This window comes from Oncorhynchus gorbuscha, linkage group LG11 (assembly GCF_021184085.1).
Source record: "Oncorhynchus gorbuscha isolate QuinsamMale2020 ecotype Even-year linkage group LG11, OgorEven_v1.0, whole genome shotgun sequence".
Lineage (NCBI taxonomy): Eukaryota > Metazoa > Chordata > Actinopteri > Salmoniformes > Salmonidae > Oncorhynchus > Oncorhynchus gorbuscha.
In genome coordinates this window covers 19,959,439-19,980,204 of record NC_060183.1, presented here as the reverse complement: position 1 = coordinate 19,980,204, position 20,766 = coordinate 19,959,439, and the positions used below count along the sequence as shown (strand labels likewise).

The following is a 20,766-nucleotide window of genomic DNA, read 5'->3' as shown; positions in this document are numbered from 1 at the left end:
TTGTTCATTAATCCACAAATCTACAAAAAATTGTACATGTCAGAGGTCAAGTTTCCAGATTGAGCTCTTTCAGTACAGAGCAAAAACAGTGATAATGCGTTTGATATCACTTCAGAGTTGGGGAGGGATGCAGGGATTCCATGATGCAGCCATGACAGCAGAGATCTGTTAGAGGAGACAGGGAAAATCTGTCGGGGGCTGAAGGTTTTATAATGGAACATTTGCGAAGCCAAAGGCGTGTTTACACATCGATTGAACAGTATAGTATGTTATATTCTAAAGTGATGACATCATGTAAATAGATGACGTATCACTTGAATTTGATATTCAATGATATCACTGTAACAATGACATTTTCAATGAAACCAGTTGAATCCATCTATACACAAGGAACCCTGTAGTATTTCCCAATGCTTTTCTACCCTGGCAGTATAACTAACAGCAGTAGGATTCTTAATGATCCGTCACCTCTAACACAGGTCCCATTATTAGAAACGTTATGGGAGAGTTAATTACACTATTAATGCTGGTGACGAACATCCTTTTAATTTTTTCCTATTCACACTGCAGAGTCTTTTACGTAAACTTTGTCTCTGTAGGAGGAGGCCATTTCTCACCCTCATCCCTCCCTTCTCCCTCCTCCTTTGCGAAGGCGGCCGAGGATTCATCATCGGCGGATGTGTTCGTTCGAGTTTAAGCGGAACTTAAAAACCTGTGAGTGACAGACATTTCCCGGCGGAATTGAATTTCAGCCTACCTGGAGCATGGATACATTCCAAATGTACTGTCTCAAGGCTGTGGCCAAACATCTCTCCTTGTGGGGCGAACACGCCGGTGACACGGGGGTGTGACAGAGGCCGTTTTTTCATTTTAATTTTATGGTTTCATCTCTGACACCTGATTATTTCTGTTCAGCTCTGGGAATGGCAAGTTTGTGCTCTGGTCAATTTCTACTAAAATGATTTCCTGGCTTCTTCCTTCCTTAACTTCATAACTTATTTCCTTCCTTTCCTCCTAACCACCTTCCTCCCTATCCTTCCTTTACTCCCTCTCTCAGTCGGTCACTGATGTGAGTCATATTACTTTCACAACTCGAAAATGGCCTTACTGAACCATGGACAAGCTAGCCTGGTCCCAGATCTGTCTGCGCTGTCCTGACAACTCTTATAGTATGATCACTGTCATCCCAAACGTTTGCAAGACAGCACAAACAGATCTTGGACAGGGCTAAGGAAACACTGCTTCCTTCCACCCAACAGTTAGCTCTTCTCATCCGGTTTGTGAAGAGCTTGGCTACTGGCCGATGGAAGAGCATGAGAGACAGCTCTGTTAAGCATCGGAACACAAAGTGACTTGAACTCTACTGTCTCCATTGGTTCATTCTAGTCAATGGGAATGAAGGGTTTGACATGCTAACCATTAGACGATAAATGCTTTGGGTGCTGGGATATTGCACAAGATATTGAGACAAATCTGTCATTAATTATTCAGCATAATGAAGATGACAAAATATTGAAATATATTGGTGCTTTAAGATGAATCTATTATTGGAGTGGGTCCCTGTGCTCCAAGCAGGGGGAATTGGTTCTGCCAGAGATAAACATCTCACCATGAAAACCCAATGTCCTCCACACACACATAAACTCGCACACGTCAAACGCATGCGCACACAGATATATGCCCGCACACACACACAAACATACACATACAAACACACACACACACACACACGACTGATTCTCATTACTGTGCTCTCTCCTCCTCTCTATTCCTTCTCTCCACACAATCTCTTTACCACCCAGCTCCCTTCCATTCCCCTCTATTGTCTTCTCTCACACACTAAGCCACCATCCACTCACTATGCTGTTAAGACACATCTCAATACAACCTTCCCATATGAATTGAATTCCCTTATCATACATCTTCCAATGGCCTCTGGCCCAAACGGTACATTCATAGCGTATACCGCTTTTTTGACTAAATACCCCACCCACATCTCACAGTACAGTACCACAGTTTACCACGGTCCATCAGCTGACAGCCAGCCTGTCACGGAGCTAAGCACACGACACTCTGGAATTAAAGTCGAGAACAGCTTGTTCCCTCCACCGGTGGAGTCCCAATGGGAGGGCCTGAGGCATTAGTTGTGACAGTGTTTGCATGTCAAAGGAAAGTGTACATCCTAACGCAGAAAACACAGTTAACAGTCAAGATAGAGATGAAATGTTGAAATGGTAATTACGTAATAATGCCCTTAATAATTACCATTTTGTATCGAGGGATTCATTCCATTGGATATTGCATGGCGCTCAAGTCAGTTTATGGTTATACCTTGGAATATGTTTTTTAAAATATATTTTTGGGTATACATTAGTACATGCCTACTATGACAGCTGGTGCCTGTAACTTTTTGACAATGCACACTATGCTTAGCATGACCACAGTCATATGTTAATTCAAACGTTGTCCCCGGCCAGGATCTATGCTTGGAGCTGAGGAGACATTCTCTCCCTCTGGATTCAGACATTGACTGAATGCCGGGGCTGGATGAGTCAGAGTCTATGATCTAAAAATCTAATCAGTGACCAAGATTGGGCTTGGGATTCAGCCAGGCAGCTCCATGTCACTGACCAAGACTGGGCTTGGGATTCAGCCAGGCAGCTCCATGTCAGTGACCAAGACTGGGCTTGGGATTCAGCCAGGCAGCTCCATGTTACTGACCAAGACTGGGCTTGGGATTCAGCCAGGCAGCTCCATGTTACTGACCAAGACTGGGCTTGGGATTCAGCCAGGCAACTCCATGAATGAGAGGCAACCAAGCGTCATTAGGATGGAACAATGTCACAAATATAGGGTTTACTATAGGTTGGAGAGCATAGCGAGGGCACAATAACACACACATGAGGACTAGGTGTGATGAAAGAGGCTGATGAGAGGGGCCTCCTTAGGGAATATAGTATCTTATGGTTCACACATTACATAGTGTCTATACCATAATTGTCACGCCCTGGCCATAGAGAGGCTTTTGTTCTCTATTTTGGGTAGGCCAGGGTGTGACTAGGGTGGGCATTCTAGTTTCTTTATTTCTATGTTTACTGTTTCTATGTTTTGGCCGGGTATGGTTCTCAATCAGGGACAGCTGTCTATCATTGTCTCTGATTGGGAATCATACTTAGGCAGCCTTTTTTCCTTTGTATTTTGTGGGTAGTGGACTTTGTTAGTGGCACTATAGCCCTAGTAAGCCTCACGGTCGTGTCTTTGTTTCTTGTTTTGTTGGCGACATTTACATACATAAAGGAAAATGTCATGTTTTGTCTTAGATTGTCTTGTCATTATGCTTTCCCTTCTGTTCGTTTCCCCCTGCTGGTCTTATTAGGTTCGTTCCCTTTTTCTATCCCTCTCTCTCTCTCCCCCTCCCTCTCTCTCCTCTCTCTATCGTTCCGTTCCTGCTCCCAGCTGTTCCTATTCCCCTAATCATCATTTAGTCTTCCCACACCTGTTCCTTATCTTTTCCCCTGATTAGAGTCCCTATTTCTTCCCTTGTTTTCCGTTCCTGTCCTGTCGGATCCTTGTCTATTATTCACCGTGCTGTGTCTATGTATTGCCCTGTCGTGTCGTGTTTCCCTCAGATGCTGCGTGGTGAGCAGGTGTCTGAGTCTGCTACGTTCAAGTGCCTTCCCGAGGCAACCTGCAGTTCTTGATCAAGTCTCCAGTCTGTTCTCGTCATTACGAGTAGTATTATGCCTTTTGTTTGTAAGTAACTTTACTGGATTAAAAACTCTGTTTTCGCCAAGTCGCTTTTGGGTCCTCATTCACCTGCATAACAGAAGGATCCGACCAAGGAATGGACCCAGCGACTACAGATGCTCGTAACACTGCCGTCGAGATCCAAGGAGCCATGCTCGGCAGACACGAGCAGGAATTGTCTGCTGCTCGCCATGCCGTGGAGAACCTGGCCGCTCAGGTTTCCGACCTCTCTGGACAGTTCCAGAGTCTTCGTCTCGTGCCACCTGTTACTTCCTGGCCTGCCGAGCCTCCGGAACCTAGGGTTAATAACCCACCTTGCTACTCCGGGCAGCCCACGGAGTGCCGCTCCTTTCTCACCCAGTGTGATATTGTGTTCTCTCTCCAACCCAACACATACTCTAGCGAGAGAGCGCGGGTTGCTTACGTCATTTCACTCCTTACTGGCCGGGCTCGAGAGTGGGGCACAGCTATCTGGGAGGCAAGGGCTGATTGTTCTAACAATTACCAGAACTTTAAAGAGGAGATGATTCGGGTTTTTGACCGTTCAGTTTTTGGTAGGGAGGCTTCTAGGGCCCTGGCTTCCCTATGCCAAGGTGATCGATCCATAACGGATTACTCTATAGAGTTTCGCACTCTTGCTGCCTCTAGTGACTGGAACGAGCCGGCGCTGCTCGCTCGTTTTCTGGAGGGACTCCACGCAGTGGTCAAAGATGAGATTCTCTCTCGGGAGGTTCCTTCCAGTGTGGACTCTTTGATTGCTCTCGCCATCCGCATAGAACGACGGGTAGATCTTCGTCACCAAGCTCGTGGAAGAGAGCTCGCGTCAACGGTGTTTCCCTGCTCCGCATCGCAACCATCTCCCTCCTCTGGCTCAGAGACTGAGCCCATGCAGCTGGGAGGTATTCGCATCTCGACCAAGGAGAGGGAACGGAGGATCACCAACCGCCTGTGCCTCTATTGCGGATTTGATGGACATTTTGTCAATTCATGTCCAGTAAAGGCCAGAGCTCATCAGTAAGCGGAGGGCTACTGGTGAGCGCTACTACTCAGGTCTCTTCATCTAGATCCTGTACTACTATGTCGGTCCATCTACGCTGGACCGGTTCGGGTGCTACATGCAGCGCCTTGATTGACTCTGGGGCTGAGGGTTGTTTCATGGACGAAGCATGGGCTCGGAAACATGACATTCCTTTCAGACAGTTAGACAAGCCTACGCCCATGTTTGCCTTAGATGGTAGTCATCTTCCCAGTATCAGATTTGAGACACTACCTTTAACTCTCACAGTATCTGGTAACCACAGTGAGACTATTTCTTTTTTGATTTTTCGTTCACCTTTTACACCTGTTGTTTTGGGTCATCCCTGGCTAGTATGTCATAATCCTTCTATTAATTGGTCTAGTAATTCTATCTTATCCTGGAACGTTTCTTGTCATGTGAAGTGTTTAATGTCTGCCATCCCTCCCATTTCTTCTGTCCCCACTTCTCAGGAGGAACCTGGCGATTTGACAGGAGTGCCGGAGGAATATCATGATCTGCGCACGGTCTTCAGTCGGTCCCGAGCCAACTCCCTTCCTCCTCACCGGTCGTATGATTGTAGTATTGATCTCCTTCCGGGGACCACTCCTCCTCGGGGTAGACTATACTCTCTGTCGGCTCCCGAACGTAAGGCTCTCGAGGATTATTTATCTGTGTCTCTTGACGCCGGTACCATAGTGCCTTCTTCCTCTCCGGCCGGGGCGGGGTTCTTTTTTGTTAAGAAGAAGGACGGTACTCTGCGCCCCTGCGTGGATTATCGAGGGCTGAATGACATAACGGTTAAGAATCGTTATCCGCTTCCCCTTATGTCATCAGCCTTCGAGATTCTGCAGGGAGCCAGGTGCTTTACTAAGTTGGACCTTCGTAACGCTTACCATCTCGTGCGCATCAGAGAGGGGGACGAGTGGAAAACGGCGTTTAACACTCCGTTAGGGCATTTTGAGTACCGGGTTCTGCCGTTTGGTCTCGCCAATGCGCCAGCTGTTTTTCAGGCATTAGTTAATGATGTTCTGAGAGACATGCTGAACATCTTTGTTTTTGTCTATCTTGACGATATCCTGATTTTTTCACCGTCACTCGAGATTCATGTTCAGCACGTTCGACGTGTTCTACAGCGCCTTTTAGAGAATTGTCTCTACGTAAAGGCTGAGAAGTGCTCTTTTCATGTCTCCTCCGTTACTTTTCTCGGTTCCGTTATTTCCGCTGAAGGCATTCAGATGGATTCCGCTAAGGTCCAAGCTGTCAGTGATTGGCCCGTTCCAAGGTCACGTGTCGAGTTGCAGCGCTTTTAGGTTTCGCTAATTTCTATCGGCGTTTCATTCGTAATTTCGGTCAAGTTGCTGCCCCTCTCACAGCTCTTACTTCTGTCAAGACGTGTTTTAAGTGGTCCGGTTCCGCCCAGGGAGCTTTTGATCTTCTAAAAGAACGTTTTACGTCCGCTCCTATCCTCGTTACTCCTGACGTCACTAGACAATTCATTGTCGAGGTTGACGCTTCAGAGGTAGGCGTGGGAGCCATTCTATCCCAGCGCTTCCAGTCTGACGATAAGGTTCATCCTTGCGCTTATTTTTCTCATCGCCTGTCGCCATCTGAGCGCAACTATGATGTGGGTAACCGTGAACTGCTCGCCATCCGCTTAGCCCTAGGCGAATGGCGACAGTGGTTGGAGGGGGCGACCGTTCCTTTTGTCGTTTGGACAGACCATAAGAACCTTGAGTACATCCGTTCTGCCAAACGACTTAATGCCCGTCAAGCTCGTTGGGCGTTGTTTTTCGCTCGTTTCGAGTTTGTGATTTCTTACCGTCCGGGTAGCAAAAACACCAAGCCTGATGCCTTATCCCGTCTGTTTAGTTCTTCTGTGGCTTCTACTGATCCCGAGGGGATTCTTCCTTATGGGCGTGTTGTCGGGTTGACAGTCTGGGGAATTGAAAGACAGGTTAAGCAAGCACTCACGCACACTGCGTCGCCGCGCGCTTGTCCTAGTAACCTCCTTTTCGTTCCTGTTTCCACTCGTCTGGCTGTTCTTCAGTGGGCTCACTCTGCCAAGTTAGCTGGTCATCCCGGTGTTCGAGGCACTCTTGCGTCTATTCGCCAGCGCTTTTGGTGGCCGACTCAGGAGCGTGACACGCGCCGTTTCGTGGCTGCTTGTTCGGACTGCGCGCAGACTAAGTCGGGTAACTCTCCTCCTGCCGGTCGTCTCAGACCGCTCCCCATTCCTTCTCGACCATGGTCTCACATCGCCCTAGACTTCATTACCGGTCTGCCTTTGTCTGCGGGGAAGACTGTGATTCTTACGGTTGTCGATAGGTTCTCTAAGGCGGCACATTTCATTCCCCTCGCTAAACTTCCTTCCGCTAAGGAGACGGCACAAATCATCATCGAGAATGTGTTCAGAATTCATGGCCTCCCGTTAGACGCCGTTTCAGACAGAGGCCCGCAATTCACGTCACAGTTTTGGAGGGAGTTCTGTCGTTTGATTGGTGCTTCCGTCAGTCTCTCTTCCGGGTTTCATCCCCAGTCTAACGGTCAAGCAGAGAGGGCCAATCAGACGATTGGTCGCATACTACGCAGCCTTTCTTTCAGAAACCCTGCGTCTTGGGCAGAACAGCTCCCCTGGGCAGAATACGCTCACAACTCGCTTCCTTCGTCTGCTACCGGGTTATCTCCGTTTCAGAGTAGTCTGGGTTACCAGCCTCCTCTGTTCTCATCCCAGCTTGCCGAGTCCAGCGTTCCCTCCGCTCAAGCGTTTGTCCAACGTTGTGAGCGCACCTGGAGGAGGGTGAGGTCTGCACTTTGCCGTTACAGGGCACAGACTGTGAGAGCCGCCAATAAACGCAGGATTAAGAGTCCAAGGTATTGTTGCGGCCAGAGAGTGTGGCTTTCCACTCGCAACCTTCCTCTTACGACAGCTTCTCGTAAGTTGACTCCGCGGTTCATTGGTCCGTTCCGTGTCTCCCAGGTCGTCAATCCTGTCGCTGTGCGACTGCTTCTTCCGCGACATCTTCGTCGCGTCCATCCTGTCTTCCATGTCTCCTGTGTCAAGCCCTTTCTTCGCACCCCGTTCGTCTTCCCTCCCCCTCCCGTCCTTGTCGAGAGCGCACCGATTTACAAGGTACGTAAGATCATGGACATGCGTTCTCGGGGACGGGGTCACCAATACTTAGTGGATTGGGAGGGTTACGGTCCTGAGGAGAGGAGTTGGGTTCCGTCTCGGGACGTGCTGGACCGTTCACTTATTGATGATTTCCTCCGTTGCCGCCAGGATTCCTCCTCGAGTGCGCCAGGAGGCGCTCGGTGAGTGGGGGGGTACTGTCATGTTTTGTCTTAGATTGTCTTGTCATTATGCTTTCCCTTCTGTTCGTTTCCCCCTGCTGGTCTTATTAGGTTCGTTCCCTTTTTCTATCCCTCTCTCTCCCCCTCCCTCTCTCTCCTCTCTCTATCGTTCCGTTCCTGCTCCCAGCTGTTCCTATTCCCCTAATCATCATTTAGTCTTCCCACACCTGTTCCTTATCTTTTCCCCTGATTAGAGTCCCTATTTCTTCCCTTGTTTTCCGTTCCTGTCCTGTCGGATCCTTGTCTATTATTCAGGTGTCTGAGTCTGCTACGTTCAAGTGCCTTCCCGAGGCAACCTGCAGTTCTTGATCAAGTCTCCAGTCTGTTCTCGTCATTACGAGTAGTATTATGCCTTTTGTTTGTAAAGTAACTTTACTGGATTAAAAACTCTGTTTTCGCCAAGTCGCTTTTGGGTCCTCATTCACCTGCATAACAGAAAATGTACACTCACCACGCTGCACCTTGGTCCGGTCATTTCCAGGAGGGCTATTTAATTACTGGCCCCGCAGAGCTGAAGTATTGCTGGCTGTCTTCTCTACTTGGCAGTTGATTGATCAACTGAATGTATTGATTAGCTACAAAATTCACTCATGTATTGATTAGATTGGATAGACTGGATAGTGACCAGAGGTGTTTCAGTCATGTAGTACCCTGATCGAATAGCGCTGTTTTGAAGTCATACGACAAGCATACTGCATCAGTACACTACACTATGCCAACTAAGGGAAACATTTTCTGTGGATAGCATATGTACTGTAGAGCTCACTGCACGACGGCACATCGTTGGTTAGTCTTTAGTAATTTGCTGAATTCACTAATTTTGCCTAAGCATCATCTCCAATCTGCCTTGACTGCAAATGTGATGCGCATGAGGCAATTCACACACCCAGCAACTCATAACTGGAAACTTTTTACAGACATATTCAACAATGGTCATAAGTCAACTGCTACATGGACAGTGAAGTAGGCTAAGCAATTAAAAAGACTGATGCTCAGAGGAAAGGAAAGGCAAATGGGAAACTGATTCAGTCGAGCAGACAGTTAAATAGAAAATTGTGTGTGTGTGTGTGTGTGTGTGTGTGTGTGTGTGTGTGTGTGTGTGTGTGTGTGTGTGTGTGTGTGTGTGCGTGCGTGCGTGCGTGCGTGCGTGCGTGCGTGCGTGCGTGTTTGCATGCGTGCGAGAGAGAGAGAGATCCAATGAGATCCAATGTATTGTGTGTCAAAATATTAAAAGCTTAGCTCATCTGATAATGAAAAATACAAACACACACACACACACACACCTCCAAGTTCAAGACAATGTGTTGCTGAGCATGAGGTCAGACAGGTGTATCGATGCATGTGCACAGCATCAACATCCTACCCGTTGCATTTATATGACACAGCCTGGCACCCCATGCTGTTGGTATCACTGATCTCTCCCTTCCATGCCCCCACAGGTCCAAATGTCTCCTTAACCCCTGCCCTCTGTAGCTGCTGGGTGCCTGGCTGGGCTGGTTGCCTGGCTGGGCTGGGGGCTGGAGGTTGGCTAGGATGGGGCCTGACTGGGCTGGAGGCTGTGAGTAATGCAGCGTGCCACTGGGTCAGCTATTCTGGGTGGCAGAGTTTCAATCACAACCAACCTGCTGTAGCATCACGGCCAGACCACAGCATGGCCCTCCCACAGCCAGACCACAGCATGGCCCTCCCACAGCCAGACCACAGCATGGCCCTCCCACAGCCAGACCACAGCATGGCCCTACCACAGCCAGACCACAGCATGGCCTTACCACAGCCAGACCACAGCATGGCCTTACCACAGCCAGACCACAGCATGGCCTTACCACAGCCAGACCACAGCATGGCCTTACCACAGCCAGACCACAGCATGGCCTTACCACAGCCAGACCACAGCATGGCCTTACCACAGCCAGACCACAGCATGGCCCTACCACAGCCAGACCACAGCATGGCCCTACCACAGCCAGACCATAACATGGCCCTACCACAGCCAGACCATAACACGGCCCTACCACAGACAGACAATAACATGGCCCTCCCACAGCCAGACCACAGCATGGCCCTCCCACAGCCAGACCACAGCATGGCCCTCCCACAGCCAGACCACAGCATGGCCCTACCACAGCCAGACCATAACATGGCCATACCACAGCCAGACCACAGCATGGCCCTACCACAGCCAGACCACAGCATGGCCTTACCACAGCCAGACCACAGCATGGCCTTACCACAGCCAGACCACAGCATGGCCTTACCACAGCCAGACCACAGCATGGCCCTACCACAGCCAGACCACAGCATGGCCCTACCACAGCCAGACCATAACATGGCCCTACCACAGCCAGACCATAACACGGCCCTACCACAGACAGACCATAACATGGCCCTCCCACAGCCAGACCACAGCATGGCCCTCCCACAGCCAGACCACAGCATGGCCCTCCCACAGCCAGACCACAGCATGGCCCTACCACAGCCAGACCACAGCATGGCCCTACCACAGCCAGACCACAGCATGGCCCTACCACAGCCAGACCATAACATGGCCCTACCACAGCCAGACCATAACACGGCCCTACCACAGACAGACCATAACATGGCCCTACAACAGCCAGACCATATCATATCATGGCCCTACCACAGCCAGACCATAACATGGCCCTACCACAGCCAGACCATAACACGGCCCTACCACAGCCAGACCATAACACGGCCCTACAACAGCCAGACCATATCATATCATGGCCCTACCACAGCCAGACCATAACATGGCTCTACCACAGCCAGACCATAACACGGCCCTACCACAGCCAGACCATAACACGGCCCTACAACAGCCAGACCATATCATATCATGGCCCTACCACAGCCAGACCATAACAAGGCCCTACCACAGCCAGACCATAACAAGGCCCAACCACAGCCAGACCAAAACATGGCCCAACCACAGCCAGACCATAACATGGCCCTACCACAGCCAGACCATAACATGGCCCAACCACAGCCAGACCATAACATGGCCCAACCACAGCCAGATCATAACACGGCCCTACCACAGCCAGACCATAACATGGCCCTACCACAGCCAGACCATAACACGGCCCAACCACAGCCAGACCAAAACATGGCCCAACCACAGCCAGACCATAACATGGCCCTACCACAGCCAGACCATAACATGGCCCAACCACAGCCAGACCATAACATGGCCCTACCACAGCCAGACCATAACATGGCCCAACCACAGCCAGACCATAACATGGCCCAACCACAGCCAGATCATAACACGGCCCTACCACAGCCAGACCATAACATGGCCCTACCACAGCCAGACCATAACACGGCCCAACCACAGCTAGACCAAAACATGGCCCAACCACAGCCAGACCATAACATGGCCCTACCACAGCCAGACCAAAACATGGCCCAACCACAGCCAGACCATAACATGGCCCTACCACAGCCAGACCATAACATGGCCCAACCACAGCCAGACCATAGACACAGATTACAGTCTGATCAAAGCAAGACCATTGAGACAGACCATGACAGACCACAACCAGAACATACAGTTAGTTAGACCTTACAGCCAATCTACAGACAAGGGCCACTGACCACAACCAGACCAGTCAGGCTACAACAAGACCATAGCTAGACCATAGAAATACCACAACTAGACCACAACCAGACCAGTCAGACTACAACCAGACCATAGCTAGACCATAGAAATACCACAACTAGACCACAACCAGACCATAGCTAGACTATAGAAATACCCCAACCAAACCACAACCAGATCAGCCCCACCTCAGCCAGATATACACTCTTCCCTCTCATCAGCTTTTAAAAAAACACAGCATCTTGTACAAGGGAAATTACAGCTTTGAGACTGTATCAAAATGTGGGTCAATGTCTGTCAAGATGACCTCAACTAAAGTGTATGATTGGGTATTCTGATGGAAAGCTGGCTATAAAAAAAATAGACGAAGACATTTCCAGAGAAATTAAGCAAGCCATCATAGTGAAAACATAATTAAGTGCTCCGGGAGATGGATGGCATTATGTCATAGAGGCAATTCTTTAAAAAAATGTAAGCTGGATATAAAAAATGACAACAAAACGGTAATTGGGGTTGGGTTAAATGCAGAAGGCACATTTCAGTTGAAGGCATTCAGTTGTACAACTGTCTAGGTACCCCCCTTTCCCCTTCCCTTTAAATTCAACCGGTGACATTCTTCCTGCAATAGTACGGTACCTCTTCGTTGAAAGACGTTTTTCAAGAAAAGAAAGCACCAGATATCCGGGGATTTACAAACTGATATCAAACGAACATCAAAGGGATCCTGAAGTTGTAGATTAGTGGAATTTGATCAACACAACTTCAAAAGCATCACATTGATTCGGAGTCAACAATCCTCTCCCGGCTGTATTAGAAAATAGCTTATGTATCACCAAAGCTGCAGCTACTTCCGATATACGACGCAAAATCTCTGACATACTCTAAACTGAAAAACAAAGTAATCATAAAGTAATCAGTGTCAAAACCCAGAGGGGTGCAAGGCATCATCCAACAGGCTTGTCCTAATTTTCCCTTTCAAATCCTCTGACATCACAACAAAATATGAGCTAATTGCACGAGATGAATATATCCTATACTATTTGCATTTTGCCCTGACATGTCTGCTAGCTTACAACCTCATCCATATTCATGGTTGCCCCAGTCACGTGAGAAATGGACTGGCAGAAGGCTAACTGTGCCACTTAAGAAGGCGAGACCTCGGCTAGTGCTCAATATGGTTTTTAATAGTCCGTTAACTACTCAAGGTCAGTCCAGGTTAAAAGGGAAGTTACTAAAGTTTTTCAATTCCCCTTTAAGGTTGATGTGCCTTGCAGCCGCATACTTCTCTCCCTGGGCGGCAGAGCAGAGGATTTGGGCTCCACTACACTCTGAGCATCCAGCCCCTCTCGCTCTCCTTGGTTATGCAAAAGAGAGATAATCTTGGTGCATGCAGCTTTGCAAGAAGGTCTGCTCCGCAGCCGAGCTGACTGCCTGGCTCATTCCAGCACCCCTCATTCAGTCCACTGATGCAGAATGTGTCAATTATAGCACAGCAGGAATGGATGGATCGTACCTGGCTGGTCCTGTGCCGGTGTGTCCTTCGCAGAGGCTCTACATTGTAGTGGAGTGTGTGTCCCAGTGTGTGTGAGGTGTGTGTGTGTAAGTGTGTGTAACGAGTGCCAGTGAAGAGCAACGGAGGAGTGCACAGTGCAGTGCCGGAGATTGGAGGCAGGCAGGGTTTCTGACTGTGCTGCTGAGACTGTGTGTGTGCGTGTGCGTGTGCACGTGCGTGCGTGCGTGCGTGCGTGCGTGCGTGCGTGCGTGCGTGCGTGCGTGTGTGTGTGTGTGTGTGTGTGTGTGTGTGTGTGTGTGTGTGTGTGTGTGTGTGTGTGTGTGTGTGTGTGTGTGTGTGTGTGTGTGTCTGAGAGTATAATCCTTTCACCGTCTTCAGGGACAAGCTGCAAATGAGCTGGTCTCCCTTTTCTCTCTTCTAGCTCTCTTCTCTCTCTCTTCTCTCACTGTATCTCAGACTCGCACATGAGCCTCCAGCACAATGATCCTCCCATGCTGCCACCTTTCGCCTGATAACACAGGATGAGGCGAGCTGTCTTTTCCTGTCTCTATTAATGACTACGACGATATCCATCATTCGCTCTCTCTCTCTCACTTTTCTCTTCATAGCAACTCGGTGGCCGCCTCGCTGTCGGTGCTGCAACGTCTTGTGTATCTGGTGTACGCCATTAGACACCCACTCTACTGTGGGATTTACACATGCATGTTGTTTACACATCCACTGATCCACTCCAAGGGGATGCGTAACACGTCCGTTTAATTGGGGATGTTTAGATATTCTAATAATTCCTGTAGTTTGTAAATTTATATTTGCGAAAGTGATGTTTACTTCCCATTCACACACTGTTGATGAGAACATATTTGGGGGGGGGGGTGTTGGTTTACTGTGAATATTGTGTTCGCCATGGTTGCAACTCAAATATAACGCTAATAGATTCAATAACGGTATTTGCTCACCCACTATTGTGGTTGGGAGGATTATTTTTTTAATAGTTGATGATACACCAGCACATCCAATTTGTGGTTCATCATGATTGTGGGGGAGTGATAGAGCCTGGAGTTCAAACATAATCAAACTGGCAGAAGGCATTAGCACCGTGCCAATCAAAAAGGCTACGTCATTTTCATCCGACGAGATCATTGGCAAGGTAGATGGAGACCATAGATAACGCTGCTCTGCTGTATTTGGCCCCACGTTCTGCTTTAAGGAGAAAGTGTGGGCAGTAATGACATCCCCCTATTGTGCTAAAACCAGATTGATGTACGGTGCAGTAAGGAGCAGCCCAACTGGGATGATTTCGTGTAGACTTAGTGGGATTCAGGCTGGAGCGGCAGAAATATGGAGGGACTGCACACTTGTCATCCCAATAAAATCACACTGGAGGCTGTGGGACTGTTGTGGATGGGCAGGGTGAAGAACGAGCTTCTGCAGTGTGTGTGTGTGTGTGTGTGTGTGTGTGTGTGTGTGTGTGTGTGTGTGTGTGTGTGTGTGTGTGTGTGTGTGTGTGTGTGTGTGTGTGTGTGTGTGTGTGTGTGTGTGTGTGTGTGTGTGTGTGTGAAAACCCAAGTCAGCACAATCTAATCAGCAAGCACTTTCTTTCTCTACTACTGTACCTTCAGGTTGTTTTTTTACCTCATGGAGAGATTCCTGATGGGAGATTGCCATTGTCAATCCGTTTAGATCCATTACATTTGAGTCATTTAGCAGACGCTCTTACTCAGAGCGACTTGCAGGCGCAAATAGGGTTAAGTGCCTTGCTCAAGGGCACAATGACATCTTTTTTGTTTGTTTGTACCTAGTCGGCTTGGGGATTCGAACCGGCGACCTTTCAGTTACTGGCCCAATGCTCTTAACTGCCATGCCACCCAATAATGAACCAATGCGTAAAGACATGAAAAGATAAGTAATTTCAATGATACATGCTATGTCCGCTTGTGGTGCAGGACAAAACAATTCATTTCACCGTCAGATATCAGGATTTCAGAGGGACAGAGTGTATAATCAAGAAATGAGCAGTTACTCATCCGCACAATGTAATTTAGTAATCAGGCTTTAGTCTCTGATTGTTTGATTTCATTCAAGACATAGTTAAATCATCAAGCTCGCGTCTGAGCAAACAAACGTGGGGAAAGCCCACATCTGTCACATACAAAATGCAGGAGAGGGAACCCTTGAAGACAGACGCCTATTTCTGAACACCAGCCTTGGCTCAATGTCCTCCTGTAAGAACACCCAGTGTGAAAACAACCCCTTGCCCCCTGTGTCATGGCTGTGAAAGGAACTGGAACTATATAGGCAATAGGCTTAACCTTCCAGTGAACTTATATTATTGGACCTTTGGCCATATAGCATTTGACCCTATAGCTTACACCTTGGGAATGGATTTGGGGGAAATCAGTATGGGAATTCCTTACTGTCGTATCCCCAGGTATTTAGCTAAGAACCTTTTTTACCAGTCAAAATGTCCCTCCTAATTGTAAAGAACCCGTTATCTCACTTGATGGCTACAGTATATCTTACTTGAAACCTGGTCACTAGGAGTAACTGGTTTTCGAGCCTGTAATTCAATCTCATCTCTCCTACAGTTGACTGGCCTAATGAGTACTCAAAGTCATCTCACCTGCTGTGTACTTGGTTTAAATAAGCTCTTTCAGGTTTCAGCCTCTATGCCTTTCCCGGTGCTCTCGGCATCTCTGTGTGTCTCCTTGCCCCTGCCGTCTCGCCCACTGTCAACACGCTAGATCAAATGACGAATGAAAACCAACATTTAGTTCAGCTCCGTTTTCCCGTTTCCAAAGACTGCTATTTCTGTGTGACAGACTCGTTCCTGTATCCCTTTTCTTCCTCAGTCAGTCACTCATACGTTCTGTGTATCTGATGTTTGTCTTCCACCCCCCCCCCCCCCCCCCCCCAAGGCTTTTTCACGTCACTGAGAAGAGTGAGCTTAACCTATTCAGTCGCTACACATGAAGATTTCAGGCTTTTAAGGCAAGTCTGAGAAAAACGAACAGTGCTGAGAAAACCTCCTTCACTCTGCAGAGCTCTAAATACAAACATACGACCCATGTCAGCCATTTATGGCACAACACAAGGCAATGTGTTCATTCAGTAAAAATATCAACTCATGTATAAAGTTTACATACACCTTAGCCAAATAGATTTAAACTCATTTTTTAACAATTGTTGACATTTAATCCAAGTAAATATTCCCTGTTTCAGGTCAGTTACGATCACCACTTTATTTTAAGAATGTGAAATGGCAGAATAATAGTAGAGAGAATGATTTATTTCAGCTTTTATTTCTTTCATCACATTCCCAGTATGTCAGACGTTTACATACACTCAATTAGTATTTGGTAGCATTGCCTTTAAATCGTTTAACTTGGGTCAAACGTTTCAGATAGCCGTCCACAAGCTTCCCACAATAAATTGGGTGAATTGTGGCCTATTCCTACTGACAGAGGTTGTGTAACTGAGTGGTGGTGTAACTGAGTGGTGGTGTAACTGAGTGGTGGTGTAACTGGAGTAACTGATTGTGATGGCCACTCCAAAAGCTTGACTTTGTTGTCCTTAAGCCATTTTGCCACAACTTTGGAAGTATGCTTGGGATCATTGTCCATTAGGAAGACATTTGCGACCAAGCTTTAACTTCCTGACTGATGTCTTGAGATGTTGCTTCAATATATCCACATAATTTTCCAACCTCATGATGCCATCTATTTTGTGAAGTGCGCTAGTCCCTCCTGCAGCAAAGCACCCCCATAACATGATGCTGCCACCCCTGTGCCTCACGGTTGGGATGGTGTTCTTCGGCTTGCAAGCCTCCCCCTTTTTCCTCCAAACATAATGATGGTCATTATGGCCAAACAGTTCTATTTTTGTTTCATCAGACCAGAGGACATTTCTCCAAAAAGTACGATCTTTGTCCCCATGTGCAGTTGAAAACCGTAGTCTGGCTTTTTTATGGAGGTTTTGGAGCAGTGGCTTCTTCCTTGCTGAGCAGCCTTTCAGGTTATGTTGATATATGACTCGTTTTACTGTGGATATAGATACTTTTGTACCTGTTTCCTCCAAGGTCCTTTGTTGTTCTTCTGGGATTGATTTGTACTTTTCGAAACAAAGTACATTCATCTCTAGGAGACAGAACAAGTCTCCTTCCTGAGCGGTATGATGGCTGCGTGGTCCCATGGTGTTTATACTTACGTACTATTGTTTGGAAATTGCTCCCAAGGATGAACAATTTAGTTTTCTGAGGTCTTGGCTGATTTCTTTTGATTTTCCCATGATGTCAAGAAAAGAGGCACTGAGTTTGACGGTAGGCCTTGAATTACATCCACAGGTACACCTCCAATTGACTCAAATGATGTGAATCAGCCTATCAGAAGCTTTTAAAGCCATGACACCATTTTCTGGAATTTTCCAAGCTGTTTAAAGGCACAGTCAACTTAGTGTATGTAAACTTCTGCCCCACTGGAATTGTGATACAGTGAATTATAAGTGAAATAATCTGTCTGTAAACATTTGTTGGTAAAATTACTTGTGTCATGCACAAAGTAGATGTCCTAACCGACTTGCCAAAACTGTAGTTTGTTAACAAGAAATGTGTGGAGTGGTTGAAAAATGTGTTTTAATGACTCCAACCTAAGTGTATTTCAACTTCAGATGTCAACTGTGTATACTCCTAAATGTACCTCAGGCCAGCCTCCAATTTATGTATCAATATCAAATTGTATATAAAGTGAGGGCCACCTTGATGTACATTAATAACAATCAGTAATAATAATAATAATATATATGTCTCTCATCACATTAACATCATTAACAAATTTTAGTCCCCATTTGCCTGTAAAATGCCCCTTCAAACCACCATAATACTATATCAGAAACCATTTTTAAAGAACACAACGGAAAGTCCAAGCCCCTGACATCCTACCTGCAACACACATGCAACAACATTTCAAATTCCACACGTCAATATTGTGCATTTAGACATTTATCAATAACCAACATATGGAGGCGAGAAAACATACTCACTGATAAGTCTTCATTCAAACCAGTCAATGAAACATTGGCATATCAACGAGAACATGAACATACCAAAGAAAACACTCCCAAATCAGCATCCATCCCCCGGGTCAAAAGATCAAAGAGAACTTCCAGCCGCAGCATTTGAGAGAAAGGCACTCAAGTAAAAATCAAAAATACCTGCAGTAACTACAGTATGCACGGTGATAGAGTTGACATGCCTGGGGATGAAGAATTTCCCATTCTGCACCACGACAGTCGCACTTCTCCACCGTCCTGTACTGTGTTAGTACTGGATCTCAGCTCCTTTCACTCTGTTTTCTGTTCTCCTCATAGTATATATTCTTCTATTAAGTCGTCTTTCTCTTCCTTCTTTCTTCTTCTGCTGCTTCTCTCTTCATTCTTCTGTTTCCTCTGCATCCATGTTTTTGTCTCCGTTCCAGTTTTTCTGGTACAACCACACTGCACGGGGGAGAGTGTTTTCGGGTTGGTGTGAGTAGGTCTGTTCTGTGGTGGGTTGGCAGGGGTCTGTCTGTCTGTCTGTCTGTCTGTCTGTCTGTCTGTCTGTCTGTCTGTCTGTCTGTCTGTCTGTCTGTCTGTCTGTCTGTCTGTCTGTCTGTCTGTCTGTCTGTCTGTCTGTCTGTCTGTCTGTCTGTCTGTCTGTCTGTCTGTCTGTCTGTCTGTCTGTCTGTCTGTCTGTCTGTCTGTCTGTCTGTCTGTCTGTCTGTCTGTCTGTCTGTCTGTCTGTCTGTCTGTCTGTCTGTCTGTCTGTCTGTCTGTCTGTCTGTCTGTCTGTCTGTCTGTCTGTCTGTCTGTGAAATCCAGCATGCTACAGTGCAGAAGAGCCTTTACCCATGTCTTTGCATGTCCACTGAATAAACTAATGTTTTATTAATGTAAACCCCTCCCCCGAAACACTCCTCTTAAAGGCACAGTGTCCTAAAAAAAATAATCTGTGGCTTTGGTCTCTGGTCCAAATGACCATGGATGCTATATTTAATCTAGGCATGTTATTTAATTGGATACTATTCAGGATGTATGACTTGTAGAGGATTCATGTCTTTGGATGCGTTCCTCTGCCCAGGCGTTGCTGACGCATGCCAGATCTGGGTAGTTATTTTAGATATCAGCTAGAGCTAGACACATCATATGTAATCTGTCAGTCGATGACACAGTCAATGACGTGGCATGCCACCATTGGTTAGGCATTCAACGTCTGAGCAGGGGAACGCAACCTTTATGTATGAGAAATGTTTTTGAACCAGTGATAAAATCCCAACTATATGTTTGTCAACTCATACTATGTTAACCATTGGTTGCAGGTGTGACGTTTGGGACAGTGTGTGGAGTTGTCTTGTACTTTTTCTAGTGTCTTTGACACTTTAACCAAACTTACTGATGGTAGATATAAATAATGGAAACTAACAAAGAATTTTCCTAAAGAGAGTCCCAGTATTTTGTATGCGTGAACTGTGATACAAAGTGGAACCAGTTGATCTATGAGCAGTGTGTGTGTGTGTGTGTGTGTGTGTGTGTGTGTGTGTGTGTGTGTGTGTGTGTGTGTGTGTGTGTGTGTGTGTGTGTGTGTGTGTGTGTGTGTGTGTGTGTGTGTGTGTGTGTGTGTGTGTGTGTGTGTGTGTGTGTGTGTGTGTGTGTGTGTGTGTGTGTGTGTGTGTGTGTGTGTGTGTGTGTGTTAGAGGACACAGGACATACTTGGTCTAAGTAAATCCTGGGTTACCGTAGGCTGTAATTCAATCCAGTATGGAAGGCCATGAATTAATGAGAAGGTAGCAGTGTGTTTTCAGGGTCAGGCCTGGGCTACATCATATGCTGTGTGACACAAAATAATGCACACAACATGGAGACTACTGTCCGTTGACCATAAAGTCCAATTTAGTTTGTTGAACAGATATCATTGCATATGGCTTTGTAGGAATTATATGCTGTGTGTGTGCCTAGGTTTATGCCTGGGTGTGTGTCGGGTAAGAGATGACATGTTTGTGTATAGCCCATGTGTGTGTAGTCATAATGTGCCACAGGCCGTTTGTTTGCTGCCTGGTAAATAAAACATGTTGATATATTAAAGATGGCCTTGAGTGTAGTAAGTGGATGAGTGACACTCACTGTGCCAGGTTGGAGTGAGGCCTTCCATTTGCCCTTGAGCGAGGTACTGTATTCACTAGGAGATCCTCTTTCTCAGCCCACCTTGCTTTCTATTGAGAGAAGGAAACAATAGGTCAAGATGGGAAACTACTGCAAGCTTCATCTTAGTTTCCACTGAATTCTATGCAGTTCAAAACTCTTGAATTCCTTCAGAGTATAATTAAAGAGAGGGAGACATGGAGTACTAGAGTTACTCACAGAGTGAGAGGTGTATGACATCTGCAGAGAGGAGGGGCAGAGTAGACGGAGAAACAGAAGGGAAAAAAGGGGAGAGTGGAGAAGGACGAAAAGGGAGAGGAGGGAGAGAGAAGAGGGAGGGAGAGGAGGGAG

The 20,766-nt window shown here is 47.0% G+C and overlaps 1 long non-coding RNA gene across 1 annotated transcript; it reads right to left on the bottom strand.

Moving 5' to 3' along the window:
* Positions 1–15,860: 15,860 nt before the first annotated feature.
* LOC124048010 lies at positions 15,861–20,470 on the bottom strand. The gene is made up of 3 exons (XR_006841161.1): positions 20,398–20,470; positions 18,454–18,735; positions 15,861–15,985 (listed from the first exon to the last, which is right to left on the bottom strand). It is a non-coding gene; the product is annotated as an uncharacterized LOC124048010 (long non-coding RNA).
* Positions 20,471–20,766: the final 296 nt, after the last annotated feature.